General features: G+C 27.9%; 1 pseudogene; it reads left to right on the top strand.

The window, feature by feature from the left end:
* LOC149055238 (uncharacterized) overlaps positions 1–23,358 on the top strand; it is a 429,976-nt pseudogene that overhangs the window by 27,097 nt on the left and 379,521 nt on the right.

The following is a 23,358-nucleotide window of genomic DNA, read 5'->3' as shown; positions in this document are numbered from 1 at the left end:
ACCTAAGAAAAAAGTAACCCAGTAAAATGCACCTTTTGTGAGAGTGTTTATTGTTCATAATTTCAACTACAAAGGACCAAAGGATGTCCAAAATACAAAGCTCAGCTCAACCATCGCAAAACAAATCAGTAAAATCTTCAAAATTCAAACACAGTACTAGCTTCTAACATTCATCATCTCAAAGCTTCTTACGCCTCTGTCACCGATTCCAATAAGATTCTTAACTCTACTGACGATAATATTTTTTCCAAATTATTTCAGAACTTTCCTCATCAATAAATCTCCTCATTTCCTTCTCTCCATCCGTATTGCACTAGCAACTTACTACATAGTCCTAATTATCTCTGTCTCATTAACCTAATTACTAATTATATCGCATTCACCGTTAACGATATCCGCTTACATTTTTATTTAATATATAATTTATTGTTGAGCTATAATAATTAAATGTATAAACATTGAAAGCTAATAAAAAAAAATTATGTTTACCAATTAAAATAATTTTAATAAAGTGTTCTATTTTCAATAAAACATTTTTAAATGTGTAAATATTGTAAATGTGTTTTTTAGTGCATTAAATTTCCATCCTATTTTTATTGAAATCTACATAACACTTTGGGATGTGCATATAAGTACATTACAAGAACAAGACTATAGCTTAAATACGACAGTACATAAATTCGACGAACGAGCCTATACGATGGTATGATAATATTTCGGCAGAAAATATTTACGGTTCGGTGCGCACGTGTCCATGGAACGGCGGATAGCGGGAAACCATTACGAATATTAGAAATCCGGGAACTACAAGTTAATGGACGCAGAAAAGCAACGAACAATCGTATGCGTTAAAATAATATTAAGTTCGACGTAGTTTCTATGCGTGTAATAAAATATACTGTGGGAATATCTGAAACGCCAGGTCTGACACGTGCCTATGACTTAATGATAATATTATTATTTTTTATTATCAGTGGCGTATTCTTACGCACTTATTTAGACATCGAACTTTCGAACTTTCCCCTCTTCCGCTCTTTGGGTATCGAAAGTTTTTGTTCCATATACTATTGACCTTTTTGCGCAAAGCTTTCAAGTATCGAATTTTCTATCGTTTCTTTGTAGGGACCATACCAATTTATTTTTTATTTTTTGAGATTTTTCCCACACGATTGATACACAGTTTTGTGTTTTAAAAACAAATTACTATGATATAAAATATTGGTAAAACGCGTTAGTCTTATTTATTGTGTTGCAAGCCATTTTCGGAAACAATCGCACGCGTTATGACAATTTTATTATGTTTGCTATAATGTCTATGAGTGTAATAAAATTTTATATGGGAATATCAGAAATGTCTGTTGTGAGTTTTTGACGCGTGCCTACGTCGTAAGTGTTATATTATGATCATTGGCTTATGTCTACCAACTAATTTGTATAGACATAAAACTTTCAATCTTTTCACTCTTCCGCCGTAAGATGTGTTCGTTCTACGAGAACTTTCAGATCCCTTTTGTTCCTTATACATCTTGTGAGCATTAAACCTTTTCGCAAAGCAAAGCATAGAATTTCGTTGAGATTTTTGTTTTTAGTTTTTCCTCACAGCGTGTATTATACTTTTGTGCTCCAAACAGAAAATTAAAAAAGTAATGAAATATATTTTAAACGTGCACAACGGTTAGTAGTTTCGAATACCAAAACTGATTACTATAGTTGGTTTAAATGACTGAAAGTCTAGGAGATCAGAGTTGTTACATATTAATATAAAATTGTAAATATAAATAAAATTATAATAGGTGTCTAAATTATGTAGATGCTTATAAGTAGGTAGTATGAAATAGGCCGTGGGGGCTAGAGACTACTTTCAGGGGTATTATAATTTTATGGTCAGGTTCGATTAATCAAAAATATTAATATGGCCTCATTAAAAAGACCTAAAAACAAATTTAAACATAAACATTATTAGTAAAAAGACTTCTCCGTTGTATACAATGTTTGGAAATGGTATATTATTATTATATATTTTGAATGATAAATGTATACAGTATTACTTTACAGTCACGAGTGTACATCATTGGACATCGATGGTTCGTTTGGATCATAATAATGTGTCGCTGCAGGTTATCTACACGCATCACTTACAGCATGTTGAAAGTGCGACAAAACGATTTCCTTAAGTATAGGTTATACCGATATATCATACTTACCGCATGCGTGTAGGTTGTGTCACACCGTTTCTAATATTATAATTTTGCTCGTGAGAATTACCCTATAACAACACGCCTACACGTTCACACACTTACGGAAGATTACTAGCAAGGTGATACCAACCTACCTCGTTTGCCTGAATTCATGGTATATATTTTGTACTCGTGCCACATTTAAAAAAATCCTTTTTACCGGATTCGTCCGTATATACACGTAAGAATTAATTATTGTAAGTGTTCATCATAGTATCGTACACACTTCCAGTCAGCCGACTGTGCAGCACAATATTGTAGGTAATCATATAAAATACTTTTCGTAGAACCACTAGAACCTCGTGTATCATGGTTAACATACCACGCACTACTAAGTAGAACATTTTTATTGACGGTAATAAATTTGTTCAAACCATAATATTATGATATATTATCCGTCTTAAAATTAAATATTAATATATTTTCTGTTTATTGATACATACCTATAATTTCATGAGTTAATTAGTGTACTTTAATCACACACTCATATTATTATGTACTACTTATGTACAGCTGTACTACTACATATTATACTTATTAGTTTATAACTCCACTGTGTACACGAAGTATTTTACGTAAATTTAAATTAATTAATATTTTTAGTGCTTACATAACATATAGGTAGGTAATATATTATGTTATTATATTCAATTATATCATTTGATTTAAACATTGTCAAGTCGGGTCTTGATTATAAGACTACCACGATGACCGAGTCTTATGGCGATGTATTATTGACACGGCCTAGCTGGTCGCTATTTTGTGATCGGCATGCGGTATATGGTTGAAAAGGTATGAATTTTCAACTAAGGTGGTACACATGATTCACCCCTAGAGTGATCCAGTAGGGTGGTAGTCGTTAGGGGATATGTAATAATTGTTACCAAAAAATTAATAATCCGTTTGGGCGACTATCATTTTGTACCGTTTGGGCAAGCGAAATTATTTTTACCTGGTGACAGATACAGATGATATTATTGCTAATCACTATATTAATTATTATTATCGAAAATAAGATTACAATGCAGTCATGCTGTGCAAGTTGTACATAATAACAATGCGTAGTGTCTTGTGTAATACTTACATGTACGCGTATTTAAAAATTAATTCTAACAGTAGTAGTCAGTTATAAGTTATAGGTTATAATTATTTACATTAAAATGAACTTAAAAATCAAACATATTTTAACTACTAAAAGAGGTAAAATATGTACGATAAAGTCATTGATCGAGTTCAAGTACATGGAATCAAATATTCGAAAATTCATTCAAATGCTTCAAAATGAAACAATTAGATTTCGTTGTACGAACAAAAAATGTAACGTAAGTGTCTTAACTGATAGTAATTCAAAAAATATATTAGAGATGACAATACATATTAATCTATATCAATATATTTTTTTAAATAGGACTTATTATTAATTAATTATATTTTATATGATTTCGTTTAATTAATTAATTGTTGAGTGTATAAGCATTTTCATACCACTCAAACGGTATTTTTAATTGAATAATTCTCGCCCAAACGATATATATATATATATATATATATACATCTATTTGCCCTAACGGTATATATTTATTCAGCCAAACAGATCATATTTTTGGTCGATTCGCCCAAACGGTCTACGCCCATCCAGTATACTGTATCCAGTGTCCACTTGTCAAAGTTATTAAAACTGTAATTACCTCTGAAGTGAGCCGTGAGACTTTCAAAGTTTTTGAAACTTCTATCAGTCCGTGCGTTGAATCCGAAAACGGTTAGAGATTTATTTGAAATCAGTATATTGTTTACAATAAGTCAGGCCTTGACAATAGGTATACCGATTTCCACTTATCTAGATATTTTTCGAGTTTTCCTGAAGGAATAATCAACATGATTGCAACTCCACCTGCAACGAAATGGTTAAAATAGATATCATCGTCTCAGGTGGCATTATCGTAAATATATTTTAGGTGATGCGTCTAAAAAATAATTAAACGACGAAAAAATTAAAAATCATATTATATTGTATTAGGGGGAAGGGATCGTCTCTGGGTTTATCGTGTGGGGTTATCGATTATTTAATTGCAATACGATAAATAAAAAAAAATCGATTATTTAATTATAAAAGCATTACATAGAGTGGAAAAATCATATTAGTAAAAAACTAAACAACTGTGGAAGTATAACTCTGTCTTATACGTCATATAGAAATTGTTGAATGTTGAGTGTTCATCGTCTTTGAGTAGGTCACTGTAACTACTAATGACTATAATAATGGTTTAAATTTGAATCCAATGATTAATTACTGCATATGAAAAAGTGGAAACTATGTATCTCTCTATATTTCCAACGAGAATTTACATGGCTAATAGTATTTTTTTATTTAGTAGTACATTAGTGCGATAATATCAACCAATTTTCACTAAGAATCAAAAACAAATCATAAATATTATAATGTCATTATTATTATAATAAATTTCAAGCTTTTATTGACTTATAATTCATTACATAGTACACACACACATAGGTAACATACAACGGTGTTTATAATTTCGTGGTATATACTCTATACTCATATATTAGGCACGTGCTATTTTAGGCATGTTTCCCAGTTTTTAAAGGATGGTAGGTGTCCTGGATACTAAGGTCTTTTCACACATAATTTGTGACTAACGTACACACTAAGCAAATCTTTCTCAGTTAGTAAATAAGCGATCACTAATAAAAGTATATTTTATAATAACTAATATAAATTATTGTGCCTCGCAGGTTTGAAGTTAATGAAATTCGCCACTCCACTGCATCACTGTAAACCAATACTTCTATTGATATGATCAGAATCGACAGAATCTATAAATAACCGTTTCTGTGACACGATTAATGGATCAGTACTTGTGTTTTGTATCCGAATATCATCACTGGAGACCTCAAATTATAGTCACGCACGTGTCCTTGGTTGTTTTTAACTATCAATGAACATTTTTACCATCAATTTAGATTGTCTAACCGTTAATTTACATATTGTTTTTATGATTGGTGGTATAAGAATAGTCAGAAAAATTCCAAACAATATTGAATTAATAATATATTATTATTACCATAACCATTATTGTAACACACATTTGTAATATAAACGCGCATTACCTGTCTATAAATATTCATATATTATTAAATGTATTGACACGTGATACTTGACTAATTCTCCGAGATCAATCCTTTTTATTGTTAGAAAGTGCAACGTAAAACCATAATCGTAAAAAAATCATGAATGATGTGCTTTTCAAAATAGTTTTATTCACAATTTCACTTAATAAATCAAACTGCTGTCCACTGTGATACATTTTTATATATACCGTTTTATCACTATAAAAGTTAGTTTTGTTCGCACTTGACAACTCAGTATTATAAATAGGTGTATAATATTGTAAATGTCAAGTTTACTTGTGTGACTTAAACAAACAAACAAAACTACGTACAAAATTTACTACCATCACAAATTGCGATCAATTGTCCAATGACCAACCAAAACAAAAGATGATGTACCTACCTACTATATTTATATTTTTTAGTACAATAACTATTTATCACTTATATAAATAATATGTAATAAGTACAAATCATACATACGAGTAATTTATGGTCCAAGAGAAATTTCGTTTGCCCTTTATTTTATCATTAGTATTAGGTAGGTAATAGGTACGATCGTATAATAATAATAGGAACGCAGTCTTTAGTAATCGTCACAGTTTGCCCATAACTTTTATAGTAATTTATATCAATGTGCAGGAATATTACTGTCCTATTCGCTATGATTCGCTTTTCTCTTCTTTTCAAATGTACCAAATAAAAGTGTTTATTTAAACATTTCACTTTGTATCCAGTCGGCGATAATGCGTAATGGATGACCAGCTGGGACTTTAACAACCCATACCTTCGATCTTGTAACAAGGAGAAGGGAATAATGACTCTTGGAACCTTATAGGTAGGTAGGTACTTGGAAAAAAATAGCAATAATACCTACCATAATATAAAATATCACTCAGAAAGCTTACCACAACAGCAATGCAATAACATCGACATTTTCAAATATTTTAATATAGAAATATTTAATTTAATATCGTGATATCGTTAAAGCACCACGACAATAAGATGTACCTATAAGTATGGTTTAATATCGTTAACATTAGATATTCACAATTTATTGTAATTACTATATTTATAATAATATACAATGTACTTAGAAAATTCACTCAAGACCGAGTATTATAATATTTTTTCTTGAAATTGTAAGTATTTTATATAACATTAACTAAATTAAAATTATCATGGGAATTAATCAAGTGAATGGTATTTAAATAATAATCGATTCTTAATTAATAAACATCGCTTATTTCAGAAATGTATCGTTATAACGTTAAAAATTTCTAAAACATTAAGGATGACTTGTAAATAGACAGTTAAAATATTAGTTCAGTGTATTGCTGTTTAAAAGGATGTATGTACATTTAATCAATCAGTACACACAGATAACTGACATAAAATAACAGTAGCCGCTAGCAAATTTGCTACGAAGAACGACTAATTTACCTAGTAATTTAGCCTCAAGCGTTATTTAAGTATCTATAATGACAAACATAAAAAAAAATGGATATGAAACAATTTCAATATGTGTATTATTAGGTACGCTTTAAAATAATTAAAACCTAGTTTGTTATAATAGCTTCACATACATATTAAATATTATTATGTTTATGTATGATACCGACTTAGAAAGACATTATACATTGTGAAAAGTTTAACGAAGTATATGTACTTACTCGATAATAATATAAGTTCCAAATCATTATAAGCACACATTGTGTGTGACGAATAATATAAAATATTAATTTATTGTATATTGAATATTAATATTATGATCATGCATATTATAATAATTACTTTAATATTATTATATTATAGATGACAGTATTATTAGCCGACAATCATCGTGTTTTGAATCAATTGATATTATTTGCTAAAAATATAGTAATAGGTATAATAGGTATCTATCGACAAGGAAAAATAATGAAATCAAACTGTTTAATCAATGAAATCATTTTTTCTAATGTTGTTTATTCAGTAAAGCTATATTGTAAACAAATAAATAAAATGAATAATTGGTACATCGACTACATGGTACTAAAGTAGGTTTCAAATAACTGATTAATAATTGTATCTCGAAAACAAGTTGCCATTATTAAATAGTAAACGCACAACATACACACACATATCAGTGAATTTGGTTCACAAAAATGGTTTGTATGCATGCATATAATATCTATGTATTCGTATTTCGTATGTGTGCATGTGTGTGTATGTTTAGCATCCGAACAAACAAAATCTAACCGCGCGTATACATGACGGACCTAAGTGGGCCACAGATTCTCGACCGGATCTTCTTGATAATATATAATATATATATTGGAATTTACTTTTGCTTATTATTACTCGTTTTCTAATTTATTCCACTCCGTCCCTCTTATGGTTGGCCTTTACTCAGCTATTTATTATAGCCCTAAAAAAAAAAAAAAAATGTTTGATCGCCCAACCGGTTTCCGGACAGCTATACATCGAGAGAAACACGCACTATCCTGGACCGTTACTGCACACATGCCACCGACAAAGAAAAAATAATATACAATATATATATATATATACATACATACATACATACATACATACATACATACATACATACATACATACATACACAAATCGATTATACTTAGTGCTAACCGACCAGTTTTCGTTTAGAACCGCATTTGTCCAAAACGCGCGAGGACAGTTTTCAACTTTCATAGTAGTTACGTACCCACCCGTAAAACACTATCAAACACTTCGAAATTTCAAATCCTGTAACTGCCGCCGATGATATTATCGTTGTTTGCTAAAGAGAAGCAGTCCACGATATCGCTATTTGCTATCGGAAATTGTATAGTCGTGGTGCTACAGTGAATAATATAATAATAATAATAATTATCTGTTACCACAGACCGTATCTCTGTGAGTTAGGTATCCGAGTACGGACGGCATTGTAGATAGGTACATACCTAGGACAGTTTTACACTCTCATAATTTTTCACCCAATCCACAACACCAGCAGTTGCATCGAAATTTCAAATCACTCAACCACCGTCGATAATATTTATTAATATAATATTGTTGTTTGCGAAAGAGTCGCGTGGTATAGTCTCCGCGGTGTGGTAGACGGTAAACAACAATAATAATATTATACTGTATTATCCATTACGACTGTCTGTTTGTAGGTCCACTTGTACCTATGTAATATAGGTATTCCTACAGTCAATGATGCATTATTAATATTATCGTATTCGTTAACTTACTACGGACGATGAAAGTAAAATTGTTGTAATCCTGGCATTCGGTATTTTTAGTAGTATAATATTATTACATTATCATCCTATTCCGTTAGGAATGAGCAAATGACGATAATAATAATGTATTTTTACAAGTTTACAACGACTAAGCATATACTACGCATAAAAAACCGATCGTAACTCACGCACACAATATGCTATCATGGTAGCAGTTTACTGACGGTACCTATATAATATATCATCTACTTTTACCCGCTTTCTAATGATAATTCAATGATAATAACAAAAACGGTATTATAATATTGCGTGGCCATCGGTAATAAAATTATTAGTATCATTTTACTGAAATACATTTTTTTTAAACTAAATTTTAATTTCCAATTATCACAGCATTACAGCAATGATTCGTAGCAGATCACCCATACCCATCGTTCACATCACATCATTGTTTTTGATTAGAACCATATCTGTTCTATTAAATACAATAATCAATGTAACGAAATAAACTTGCTCTAAATTTTCCGTTTTAATAAACTAATTAACATGCTATAATATATTTCATATTAAATTTTTTTTTCTATCTCCGATCGTTTTATATAAACGTGAGGATTTAAAATTGACATTGAGGTAAATAATCACGCAAAAAGAGATACAGACTTGAAATCAATAGATATTATTTGGAACAACTGATTTTAATAGAGTCTAAATTATAATTTTAAGAAATAAATAAAAAGAATAAATAATATATTATTAATATAATTACAAATGTGAGCAATTGTTATGCACCTCAAATTAAAATTTTAATAATATGGAACAAACTTGTATTATAATTGTATTATAGCATTTTATATTAATCTATTGTATAGTGTGTTTAACGTTTGTAATGTAAAATTAAATAACTTTTTTTAAACTTGCACACCATGGAAACACTGTATGATGTGCCAACTAGCTATACAAGCGTGTACGTTGCGTTGCGTTTTTGATTTTTGCCAGGCCCATTTGGTTAATAAAAGCATTATATAGTATTGTTTTATCTACCTCGATTAGACTTTCGGCCAATCGCAAAAATGACTTTAATCAGGATGAAAATCCACAAAAAAATTGTTCCTAAGTTTCCTATCACAATAAACAATAATTTCAGTATAATAATGTATTATAATACAATATTATTGATTCAATTATATTTTATCGGGTGATCATTATTATATCAAAAAGTGGTGTTTTTAATAAAAATATATAACTCTGACATATTAAAATATTGGAATAATGGAACTATTTTTAAGTTTATTTTTACAGAATTTCGTAAATCGTAATACAACACAGAATATTGTTTAAAAATAATAAACTGCAATGTTTTATAAAAGCAAACGGAATTTTATCTCCAACGTTTATTATTTTCTTATGATATATAAGAACTTTTAACTTTCGTTCAATATATCGACTCTTCAATACTTGATCAAACTCAATTTTATTTATTGAACTTAAATAATATTTAATTATATATTATATTAATTAATTTCAAGTATATACCTATTTGTATTTACCTACTCGTGATTAAAAAAATATTTATTCAATTGCACATAAATTATAAGTGTGATTAATTTATTCCAAGAATTATTTTCCTAATTATGTCGTTTCTCGGATCATTTTTCTTCTCAGTTCTAGAACGACAAACACGGTGATATGATTTGTAAACAATAGTTAGTCCACTGTGGCGTAACTTTCATGTAGTGAAAAACGGGACAGTCTCGCGAGGCCCCAGATCTCAGGGGGTTCCACAATATCAAGTGTATGTTTAAAATTTCCATAAAGATACTAATTTTAGTCATTTAATAAATAAAGCAAATAAAAAAATTCTTTAAGGAAATCAAATCTTACCACCTAATTTAAGCTTCAACTAAAATTGTTAACCTTATAAAAAAAAAATGTAAATCAATAACTAATGGCCTAGTAGCTCATGTTTTTATGTTCAATAATAATAATAAATCCATGAATATTTGAGGAACATGCCACTGTAGCTTCGAATAGGTCATTTAAGTGCATAAATAAAAGATTTGATCCAATACACGGCGATCGTATAATTGTAATATTATGACGTCTGATTTGTCACGTATCAAATAGTGACGGTATCATACTGAACGAATTTTGTTTTCAATAATTAAAAAAATCATACTACTTATAGAATTTAGGTGTATATTATGAAGGAATCTTACATGAATAAAAGTCGAATATTTAAGGAGTAGGCCACTGCAGCTTTGAATAGGTCACATATGAACGGGCGTATTAACGGTGTGTTGTTATTGTAAATTGAATACCGATGAGTCATAATGTGTTCTAAAAAAATTCCAAACATTATTCATACTTAAAAATGAATAAACCAAATTTGATTTTTTTGTCATTTACTGTTACCTATTTAAAAAAAAGATATCATAATGATTCATTTTCTGCCTCGGATTTTTTCAAACATTGCTGTACAACATTGTATAAATATAAATTATATAATATATTATAAATTTATAAAATATATATATTTATCCAAAAAACCAATACTAAAAATGTTTTAGAATAATTTACAATGTATTTAAAATTATTTACTTAAGCCATTCAAACATGCGCTATAAGCATGAAAACCCATGTGTAGTTAAAGCCTTAAATCTAAATAACAATGAAAATACCTAAATAAAAAATCATTTTGTAATATTTATTTTTACTATAGTAAACCAATACGTTTTTAAAAATATTAATATTTATTAAAGGTGTGTATAATAATATAATAGACTCATCAAAACTACAACAACACTTCTGTTACCTATTATTGTAGAAATAATATCTCATCAGTATATTAAAACTTTTCGTTCAAAAAAATTAATTATGCACTATAATTATTGCAATTAATGCAGCTCCTCATGAGTTTTACTAAACATATTTGAAGACCTATACAAATATATTTATTCTATACAGATATCCACCGTTATTCTTAAGATAGGCATTATAAAAATCAACGCGATATTAAAATAATTACACTACACATAAAAAAATGTGTAATGACAATGCTAATAAATAGTTACCAAATCGAATAATATTTTGTCAACTCAGTCGTGTAACACATGGTACATAATATATTAAAACCTAATTTGACTTATGCCGTATTTTTTTAATAGTAGGGTACTTATTTGACTTTTCTCCGATATATCATTAGTTGTAGTATTCTTTCTGATGATACTTTTTAAAAAATACTTTACAAAAACATTTTTACGACATTATTTTAGCAATTTTATTAATAAATAATTGTCAGCACAACAAACATTGTTTTCGACTTACATATATATATATATTGATTTGATTGACCAATTGGCAATTACATACTATATTTTTGGTTCTACAAAGATTTCTATAATATTACAGAACCCTATATTAAACTTATATTTCAAACCCACGATTTTTCGATCATGGTGATGAACCTGTGTGTACACAAATTGCATACCACGCATAGATTAAAATGTACACCGATGAAGGTGCGACGAACAACAGTTAAATTTATTACTGATGATGGTATATTTTATCATAATCATACGTATATCTTGAACATATTATTATACACAGATGAGTCACCAATCAATTGTTTTCACATTTATGTATATAAATATAAGATATGTGTATGTGTGTGTGTGTGTGTGTGTGTAATATATAAAAGTTTGAATAAATAGTTGTGTTTACATTTTCTTCAGTTAACCGGTATGGGCTACCCCGTTTTGGCATATTTTATTACGTTACAGCTGTATTTTGGTAATTATCTCAAAGTATGACATACTCGAAGCTTGCCAACTGAATTGCACGTTTGAACCATTTTATAATTTGAATATATATAAACTACACACAGTTGTTAACGATTTGGGAATTCGTCATATTAGAGCTGTAACTAAGTATATAGTCTGTAGTCTATACTAGAAGTCACAAAAATGGTGGGCCGCAGACAAGAAAAAAAAAGTAAAAACCGATAATTTTATACGTTATAGCGGTTCAGTACATCATTATTTTTCAATGTTTCTTACCGACGTCATCGATTTTGATGGCATACGAACAATTTCAGGTTCCTAATGTAACTCTTCAAAAATATTAATTGTTAATCCTTCTCTGTTTTATAGTAAATTATAGAAGTCTAGTTTGAAGGTTGTTTAAGCTATGCAATAGAATAGGACCTTGTGGCAAAAACTAATTATCTAGTCCATGGTTTATGCATTTATCTAATGATTCAGACTCATCAATAGACTTAAAATTGAACTGTTTCTGAGACCCCGCAAACTAACACATAATATCTACTCAATAAGTCCTGCCTAAAAAAATTTGACACATCTCTCCCACCCTAAAAAATAAAAAATATTCACCAAGTCAGCTGTAAAGTTAGTTAAAGCATTCTATAACCAAACAGTTATATCGCTAAATAATATAACAAACACTTCGTTTTCAATTATTCGTTTCCTGTATTCTAATTATTAAACAATATTATCGATGTCTAATTTCTATATAGTAAAAAATGTGACACTTTCTTGTAGCCACTAACTATGTCTTTACCATAAATTAAATAATACTGTTTTAAATCATATGTGCAAGTAATGTCTTAACATTGTAACATAACATCGGTAAAATATTATAGTGAAAAGAGCATGAGTAAACCGGCCACGCCATCTGTTAACTATAATTCAAAAACTCATTTCAATATCCGCACGTATAGAATAGATAGCAGTGTCTATACCACCTGAAAATAAATAATATACTGTTATGTATAAATGTATAATATATAATCATTAAATTAGATTTTTCCATTCAAAATAAAAACAAATTTTGTAAAATCTGTTACTATTTTATTCTTATAATATTATAGAATATTGCATTCAACCGATACAGAAACAGTTATTTAAAAATATTATTGTTGATTTATAAACAAATTACAATGTGTTTATAATTATGACTCACTCATTTTATATTCATATGGCCATATTCATACATTTTATTATCAGACATATTTATATATAGGTATTAAATTAATGTATATATTATATATTTATATAATATATATTGATATATTATCATTATATATTATACCATAATAAGCGTTTTTAGAAGCGTTTTTATTGTGAACAAAAAGAAAAGCTTTCGATGAGTAATTCGATAGGCATTTTCCACCTAAACGTGATGTTTGAGCCCAATCGTCTCGTTCCGATCCGTTAACGCCAATGACCCGAATGGCATATATTTCAAAGGAAAACTCGTTGAATTTCCTGGTTACAGGCCACGTATAGGTACCCAAAACAATATTAAACATTATATCTCCCTGCACTCTTACGTATACTTACGCATTCTGTAGCTTTAAAATCTGAAATTCAAATGGCCAGCGGCCAATATATTTATACATCAAGGGCAAAATATTTTCACAGAGATTTTCTCGTCTTAAATCTATAAATTTACTACTAAAAAAACACAAAATAAATAAAAACAAAATGTAGCAAATTCAAATTATTAATGCAATTTAGTTCTACATGTATAGGTATTACAAAAAAAATATACATTACGGAATGTACAGTATTTGAATTAATTAAATCTAAAAAAAAACATACATTACATTTTAAGAATAAAACATCACGAATGTCAAATAATATTATGCAGATATTGATATTTAAATAAAAACAAAAATTTATGATAGAATAAAAATGTTTATCGTTCAATAATAATAATAAATATTAAATTTTTTTTAAACTATTTCGGGTCACATCAAAATGGTTTGAAACCACTAAAGTGTAGCACAAGGTTACTTACAATATTAATAATATTTTATTATTATCTTCATCATCATTATGATTATACGCGCGAGAGTACCCAAATGCTGTACAGATAATTTAACGATCATAATTATTCCCGTTTTAACGATGAATTTATACAAATCCTGATTTTTGGAATTTTTTAATTTAAGTAACATATAGTCATGGTTTTACTATACCTGTCATCAGTAAACTAAAATATATAATTTTATTTTAATATATTATCTGAGTTAAATCATAATTTGTTACTATTAGATTGATTTTCTTTGGAACCCTATTGTTCAACTTAATTTAGAGTCCTCCTTTATTTTTTTTCCTATTAAATCACTGTATTGATCTGTCTCTATAATACACTCTACCAGATCTATACCTTAAGTTTTAGTAAATGACATATAACATTTTTAAATTGTTTACATTTAATTTGTTTTATTCTTTAAGAATATAAACCACATAGGTAACAGTTATATAATATTATAATATGTAACACAATCAATAATCAAATGAATTTTAAAAATGTTGTCTTCAGCTAGGTATCGAACCACAGACGTTTATTACTTGATTAAAAAGCTACTAGTTTCACGTAAAACAGATTAAATAATCAATAAAATTCGAAAATTTACCGGACAAAGAATGTGAAAAAGGGTTGTAAATTTTATGTTACAAATGTCACAAAAAACTCAATAAGTATTAAAAAAAAGTCTCAAGAATTTGAAAATTTGGTATTAAGTTAATTATTATATTTGAAGTACCTAACTCTATTATTGATGAACATGTGAGCATATTTGGTGAATCAACCTATGTATAGTGTAGGTCGACTAACGTAAACATTTAAGTTATATTTCCTATTTTAAATTATTATGATTGATTGTAATGAGTGGATCATTGATTATATTGGTGATTTTCACACTAGTTAATATGTTTATATAAGAAATTGAAACACACTCCCACAAAAAAAAAAAAAATAACCCATAATATGATGTTGACACACAATGTTTTATATTTTATTTACATAGAAAACTTACTTAACTTAAAAATGTTTAAATCATTTATTAGTCCTATATAAGATACATACACACATACATACATACACATTATACATACGATACATATATATATACATTATACATACATACATACATTAAACTCATAATAGTTTGGTTAGTTTACCAAATATAGTTATTAGAATAATATTTTATCTTTTCTTGCCTTAGCTCATACTATAAAATTATATGAAAGTTGTTAATGTAATTGAAACTACAGTGAGGAATTTTGTACAACAAAATATGAAATATATATTTTAGATTAAGCATGTTTAATTATAAATTATAATATTGAATGTAACACGGCGCTTAGTGTATGCAATATAGATACGTATAATCGATTATAAAATATCGTAATAATATTAAAAACTGTTTCGTCATTGGTCATTATCTACAGTTTTGTAACAAATTATCTTTACTAAAAGCTTGATAGTTCTTATTGAGAGTAGGCAGTTCCTTATGGAAAATCAGGACGTCTTTGCGGAATGGTTGTTAGTGTTTATGAAAATCTGTCGATGTTTTTAGAAAAGCTATAGATGTGCTCATAAGGGTAGAATTCGATTTTCCGCATTACTATTGCGCGCGTACCCTTTTGGTCTACGATTGCGCGTGTTAAATACGATTACACGATTGTGCAATATTGCCAAATTTAATAACATGATGATAGAAATTCTAAGATAATTAACGTATTAATGTATTTATCTGATTATTTCATCTTTTATCGTAATTTTGAATTACCACCATACTTATATGCTCACATGTATGTAGTTGAGTTACCTACTGGTATATTCTGTAATAATATCATTGATCCTCATGGAACCAGTAAACGAAGTACGTTCTGAATGAAGACATTTTTTTTCTAACTGAAATTTACATTTTCACTTTTAATTTAAGAACTACAAATGGTCCGGAATGTTTTCATTGTAATTTTAACGGACAGTTTTATGCGTGTCCTCCTGCAGTTCCAGTAGTCATTTCTGTTTTAATTCAAACGCAAGCCGAAACTTCCACAAAATTGTATTCAATCGTCCAAAAAGGTTATATTAATAAAATCGCAAAAAAGATAAGCTACTCAATAATAAAACTATTAGTTTATATAACAATTATAAAAATAACAAGACCCCTGACGAATTAATTATTTATTTAAGTGAAATTAGTCAGCTTTATAAACCTAAAAATGTTTAAAAATTATATTATAATCTCGTTTTATTTTTTGCCTATTGATGGTATGCATTAATTAACATATTAGGGCATTTTTCATATGTATTTTATGATTTGTTCGTCTATTTCATTATTAATTGCATTGAATCTGTTTGAATTTGGACTAAATTATTATTAAAAACTCTTAGCTCAAGCAAAATTAAATTACTTTCAATTTTTTTTAATACAATCATTAAATTAAATTATGCCTAATTTGGAAACGTCACCAAATTTGAATGAGAGCCATTCGAATTTAAATAAATAATACATTTTTACAATAATTCATTATAAAATGCATAAAACCATTTATAATTATTTATTACTGGTTACTTTTTGGATATGTTTACGCATATTTTTTTTTATACATGTTATAAATAAGATTAACATAATATGGATATCAAATTATTTAATTAACATTGATTACAACTGTATATTATTTCGTGAGATATCGCAATGGGTAAATCCTCGCGGGACACCCTATATATATGTTTTATATTTATTTATATATATATATATATATATATATATATATATATATATATATATATATTATATACTAGATATAAACATATTGTGATAGATAATTTTGAATGTTTATTTTTAATAATTTATTACTAACTACTAATGTTATGTTGTTATAATATCGTCGTGATGTGTAGTTTATTATTTTTGTACATATGGACATGATTTATGGTTAACGTACGATGACAGTCAACAGAATGGAAAGATAATGTCAAAACAGAAAAAATAGCTGTGTTTTTGGTGATAATAATATAATAAAAATTATGGTAGATTTCAATGATTATTTGTTTATCATCCTTGGACTGATTGGGAATGATATTTTTTTTACCGAATGCGAGCTGTGATAGACTGCGTATCTACCTGCAGAGTTCAAATCATCGCCAATTAACTATTCTATTATTATAATTATAATATGATATTGGGAATCGTAATAGTATACTACACAGGCACTATATCGAGCATAGTATCAAATACTTTTAATGGAAATATGCATTTTCATTAATACACGTGTAGTACCTACCTATTGCATTTCATTAACATTACAATACATCCAAAATAGTTAATTTAAAAATGGTACACGAACCATTATTAAACACAAGACAATAATATATTCTAAATTCCAGTATTTTTATCTAATAATATCTTAATAGTTACTATATACAAGATTTATTTATATATTTATCTACTACAAATCATTCATGTCGTTTTATTATACTAAGACAAATTAATGATGAGTATATTATTATAAGTGAAAAAAAAATTAAAATGATCTTAATATAACTAAAAACATATGATACCTGTAGGCTGTAATACATCTGTCTTATATAATACAACTAATAAAATATTTGAGAAATAATGCCCATACTATATAGAAATCTTAATATTATACATACGTCATACACATATAATATATAAACATGGCAGAGTTGTTGCAATAGTATTATTGAATGCAAGAATATATTTTATTTAAAAAAACAAAAATCTGATGCACAAATATGGACCAATATAAAATAGTAAAAATAAAAGTCACGTATTTTTATAGTTTTGCTACATTAACATTAAACTATAGAAGCTTATACACATTTCATTTTATATACGAAAGTTAAAACAATAAAAATACGATAATAATTTATGTATGGTGTATATTTTTAAATCTTCACCCATTTAATGAAAATAATAAAATATAATATTTTTCACGATCGACAACAGTATAATAATTATCGTTCCACCTATCCATGGCTTTCTTATGGCTGATCTTTTAAGGAAACATATTAGCATTTATACTTAACATGTCCGAGATCATTAGGGTAAAAGTAACAAAATAGAATTGCAAATTGGTTAGTGTTCTAAATAGCTACATGCGTGACCTTGTTACTCGTTAATGACTAATGTACGTGTACTTATATACAAAAAAAATGTTTGAGTTTTTATTTATCGGACCTGATCCAAATCTGTATAATAATAATAGTTCACAAACGTGCACAATTATTGAACTATTTTAAAAATAATTGAGAACGTTTACTACAAATTATTTTATGAAAATTTACCTAAATAACTTCAACTTTAGTCGTAAGAGATATTGTTTTGAAAAAATACTATTAAATATAAAACAAATATTAGCTAGTTCTACAAAATATAATTTTCTCGAACAATATTAATATAGCCATTTGACCTTGATATGACGGTTAAAATCTTATTATAAGTGGCATATTTATTTTTAAATTATTTAGCGTGACAAGTAGCTTTATCTTTAACTTGGCCAAAATGCTCGAACGATAAATTGTCACTCGATAGCGAACGATAGATTATAAATTAATAATTAACAATGCATATTATGCCGAACTGCATAGACTAAACTATTTATGAAACAATGGCGAGTAATAGTCCCTTAAATAGGTATGATATTTAGAGGCCCATAATTTGTCCATTAAATTGTATTTAACTATTACATTTATCAAGCAACCTGGCTTAATAAGTGTAGCGTATCTCTACGGTGAGGTTAGGTGGTGACCTCCAGGTGATGACGATAGGATTGGATAAGTAGATATGTTATTTCTTTTATAATTTATTTAACTTGAACACATTGATATTTTAACTGTATACTATTAAACATGTTCTACGAATGACAATAAATTTAATTAAAGTTCACTAAAAGAAATAAAATAATTAGATAAATACGATTTGACTAAATTTGTTCAAACAATTAATTTAAAAAACAAACTGTCATGGAGGTGCTCGTACTAGTTTACTACAATCACGTCCAAAAATGGGCAGGCTGGATCTTCCTTATATAAGCGTATCCCTTTACTCGTCTTGTCTCCTACAGTAAGTGCTGTTACTCTTACGGTGGTCGTTCATTCCCTCGGAAGTCTCTGGTACCTACAGTCTAACGCATGTGGTTGGCCTATCATTTGATCTTTACGCGTGTATATCAATGCCCATATTTCATATTGCCAAATCAATTTTGTTACATTATTTTTCACTTTAATTGTTATGCCTTCAATTCTCTGAAATTGGTTATTTCAACCATTTCAGATCTACGTATGCTCAAAGGTTATAGTTATAACTAGTAGTTATTGTTTTCGCGGAGTCTGCGTTATATGACAAGATGATTTAAAATATTATAATTGTGTGCTAAACCTCGTACATAATAACAATATGATTATGTATAAAGTGAAGTAGCGTCAGTACGTAGCACAATGCACAAATATAATAAATAAAGACATCAGCCAATAGATCCCAAGTTCTATTGTAACTACTAGAGCTGTACCTATAGAACTTTTTCTTCCAAAAGTGCATGCACGAGACGGTCAAAATCATAAGTTATCTACAGGGGGAATCGTAAGTTCCTACACGAGAGTAACAGGTAGACAATTACATACGTTAATTCCTACATATATGATGATGTGTAAGTTCCTACACTAGGAATATTATAAGTTATCAATCTAATAACAGTTATATCATTATTTTTAAAATTATTAAATATTATATAGAATGGATAATTTTTATTTTTATTTTTTTCAATAAATTACGAATTATTATTAGATTATTACAATTATTATTTTTAAAATTATTAAATTGATAATATTTATAAGGTAAATTATTAAATATTATAAAGAATTATATAGAATATAGAATAAAGTGTTAAAATGTATGACAGTATTATAATATGATATATCATTATAACTAATATCATATTGATAACTTATAATATACTTAGTGTAGGAACTTACACATGTACCTATTTTTTACTGTGTAGGAACTTGCACATATACCTGCTTTTTACTGTGTAGGAATTGACACATGTACCTGGTTATTACTGTGTAGGAATTTACATATGTACCTTATTTTATCGTGTAGGAACTAACATATGTATCTTGTTTACCTGCTAGGTCTCGTGTAGGAACTTACATTCGTCCATCTACAGTGCGCATAATTAATATATATATATATATATTATATTATATTTAACAGGTACGTACGATTCATGTAAGTACTCACTCAAATTTATTGTTTGATACGATAGACCTATAACTACTGTTGAGTGTTTCATCACGTTTAATCTCTTATATGAGTACATGAATCTGTTAATAAATTACTTCTTGTCCCACCCCTGTCAAACATGACTCCCGGTTTTTTGGAAATTATAATAATACAAGAATAAATAATAACTCGATCTATAAAATGTTTACATAAATTTATTCTAACATCTATTCTAACTACCTAAGATTTTCGAGGAACGTAGAAATAAACATTTATATCCAAATAAAACCCAAAAATACTACAGATTAGGTAAAATAAAAATTATACATAGTTTACTCTAAATCGGTGACGAAATGATTGTTTAGAATAAAATTGTTTTATTGACAAAAATGACGAAGCATGTTGTATAATTATGTAAAATTAAGTAAATATTTGGAAATGCTAAGACATGTTCGCTATTTTTGTGGTAATAGTGGAAACTAGTTTATCGTATAAATCAATTTTCATAGCTGGAAGGTATTAAGACTCTGTTAAAAACAACATAATTTGTTAATGTAAAACAAATTAAAAACATATTTTGTTAAATTGTAATACAACCATCATTTTTCTAGTAGAATGCATTGCTCTTAATTGGAATGAACCAGCTAATTAACAATAATTGGCTTCTAAATTATTAGGATTAAGTATTTAAATTATAAACTTAATTGGTAAGCCAAATACATTTTAACGTACCAAAATTGAATAGTAATATATGAAAAATAATGATTTTCACCATGCCGATACTACGATAAATAATACTCAATTAAATATTGGTGCATCATCTTTTATCGAGATTCCAACCTGTCAATTTCTTTAGCTACCTATGAATACATTTATGTATGTTCCTGTGTGTTCCTAATTATGACTTCACAGAGAATCGTAAAGCATTAAACACAGAACTTGTAATGTATTGTGAATACTCTTGAACAGCATATTACGCATCTGAAATTTAAATCGCAAAATGATATTCGAGAAAACGAATTAATTTATATTCACTTAGATACTTATTTTTGTCTAAGATTTAGTAAACTGCAATTGAGTAGGTCACTGTAGTAAAATATATTTAATGTGTTTGATCTCGATATGATTAAAAATTACCAATAAATAAAACAACTAGAATTGGGAGATAGTTCCGTTCTCGGTAATATTTTGATAGATTTTCCTTACGTGTTTATAAAAAATTATCTTATTGTTTAAACAATATATACGGTTATACTATCAATTATATTATAATATATTATATTATAATATATATTATCGATTATATTATCAATTCTGAAAAATAAGAATAAAATACAATTTTTTATATTTTATGTATAGTGTAATATATATTGACAGTTATAATGCTTGAGTAAAGTTGTCTTAATTTTATCTTAATCTAATTCTAATAATTATTTGTCAAACATAATGTATCTGTGATTTTGATACTTTTGTAGGATACAAATTATTTTTAGCTCATCAGGTTTTGCAAATTATGACTCGTACAAAAATTTTAAATTCATTTAACAACTTGTTCAAATTTCCAAAGATACTACAGATATTAAGTATAGAAGAGGAGTTGCGTGGATATATGTCTCTAAATTGGTCCTGGATCGATTGATTTTATTACAAATTTATAAATATTCATCTATATCAACACAGCAAAGACGATACTATTTTGTTTATAGGCCAGTAGTAAAAACCTATGCCACGCACAGTATAATCCCTCGTGAATAAATTTTCAGATAAATACCAATGGCAGTGAGTAAAAATAAAATAAAATAATTCAATATGCAGGCAATATTAGACACGCCAAAAGGGCACTGTAATTGCAGTTGGACGAGGAGAAAACACTGCACCACAGTCGTTTAATACATTGAAATACAAGACGTGGATTCGTCAGAATTAATTTAACCATGTGCAAAAAAGAATGATGTATATAATGTACAGAGTGATTCAAAAGTTTTCATCCGATTATGATACAGCACAGCCACTTGTTAAATTGCAGGTAAACGATTTATATTTTCAGATATTTTACAAATATCTACAATATTAAATTTAAATATAATTATACTTAAAAAAGTTCTAATTAGTTCTCCAGTATCATCAAATTGGTGGTCTTCCGTAGTGCTATAAACAAAACAAAAATCATTGTAAAATAAAACAAATCTTACAATTATTAACGAATATAATGGATACTACCTTGGCCGAAAAAAATATGTAATAAAGATGAGATAGTCGCAAATATCAAAATATATCTAAAAATAGATTTTTTCTGTATTTTCGTTGCCAATAAGAATGATAATGAAGGTGTCTTGTGATCGTTTGTAATGACTGGGAGTGAACTTCCGTCTACGGTACTTAATGTCGAGATGCACTAATAAAAAAGAAACGCTAATTTTGAATAGATATACTGCCGTATATAATTGATGTGTGGCGGGTGTAGGGTCATATTGACCATATAAAATTTCGTAACACTGAAAATATATTAAAACTTGATTATTTTACAAGTACATTATTGTATTTCACGGATTCCGCTCTCGATTTTTAAAAATAATGTGATTTTTTTATAAATCGGACGGAGGCTTAAAAATATCACCCTGTACACTTAGAACGAGACGACGACTGCGTGTTGGTTAATTATATTCTCGTGTCGTATTATAATGCATCATAATGATAT

Source organism: Diuraphis noxia, unplaced genomic scaffold (assembly GCF_037042655.1).
Source record: "Diuraphis noxia isolate RWA-SAM2 unplaced genomic scaffold, SU_Dnox_SAM2 contig0005, whole genome shotgun sequence".
NCBI classification, from domain to species: Eukaryota; Metazoa; Arthropoda; class Insecta; order Hemiptera; family Aphididae; genus Diuraphis; species Diuraphis noxia.
Note: the sequence above shows the minus strand (reverse complement) of the source record. Positions and strands in the feature narration are given on the sequence as shown.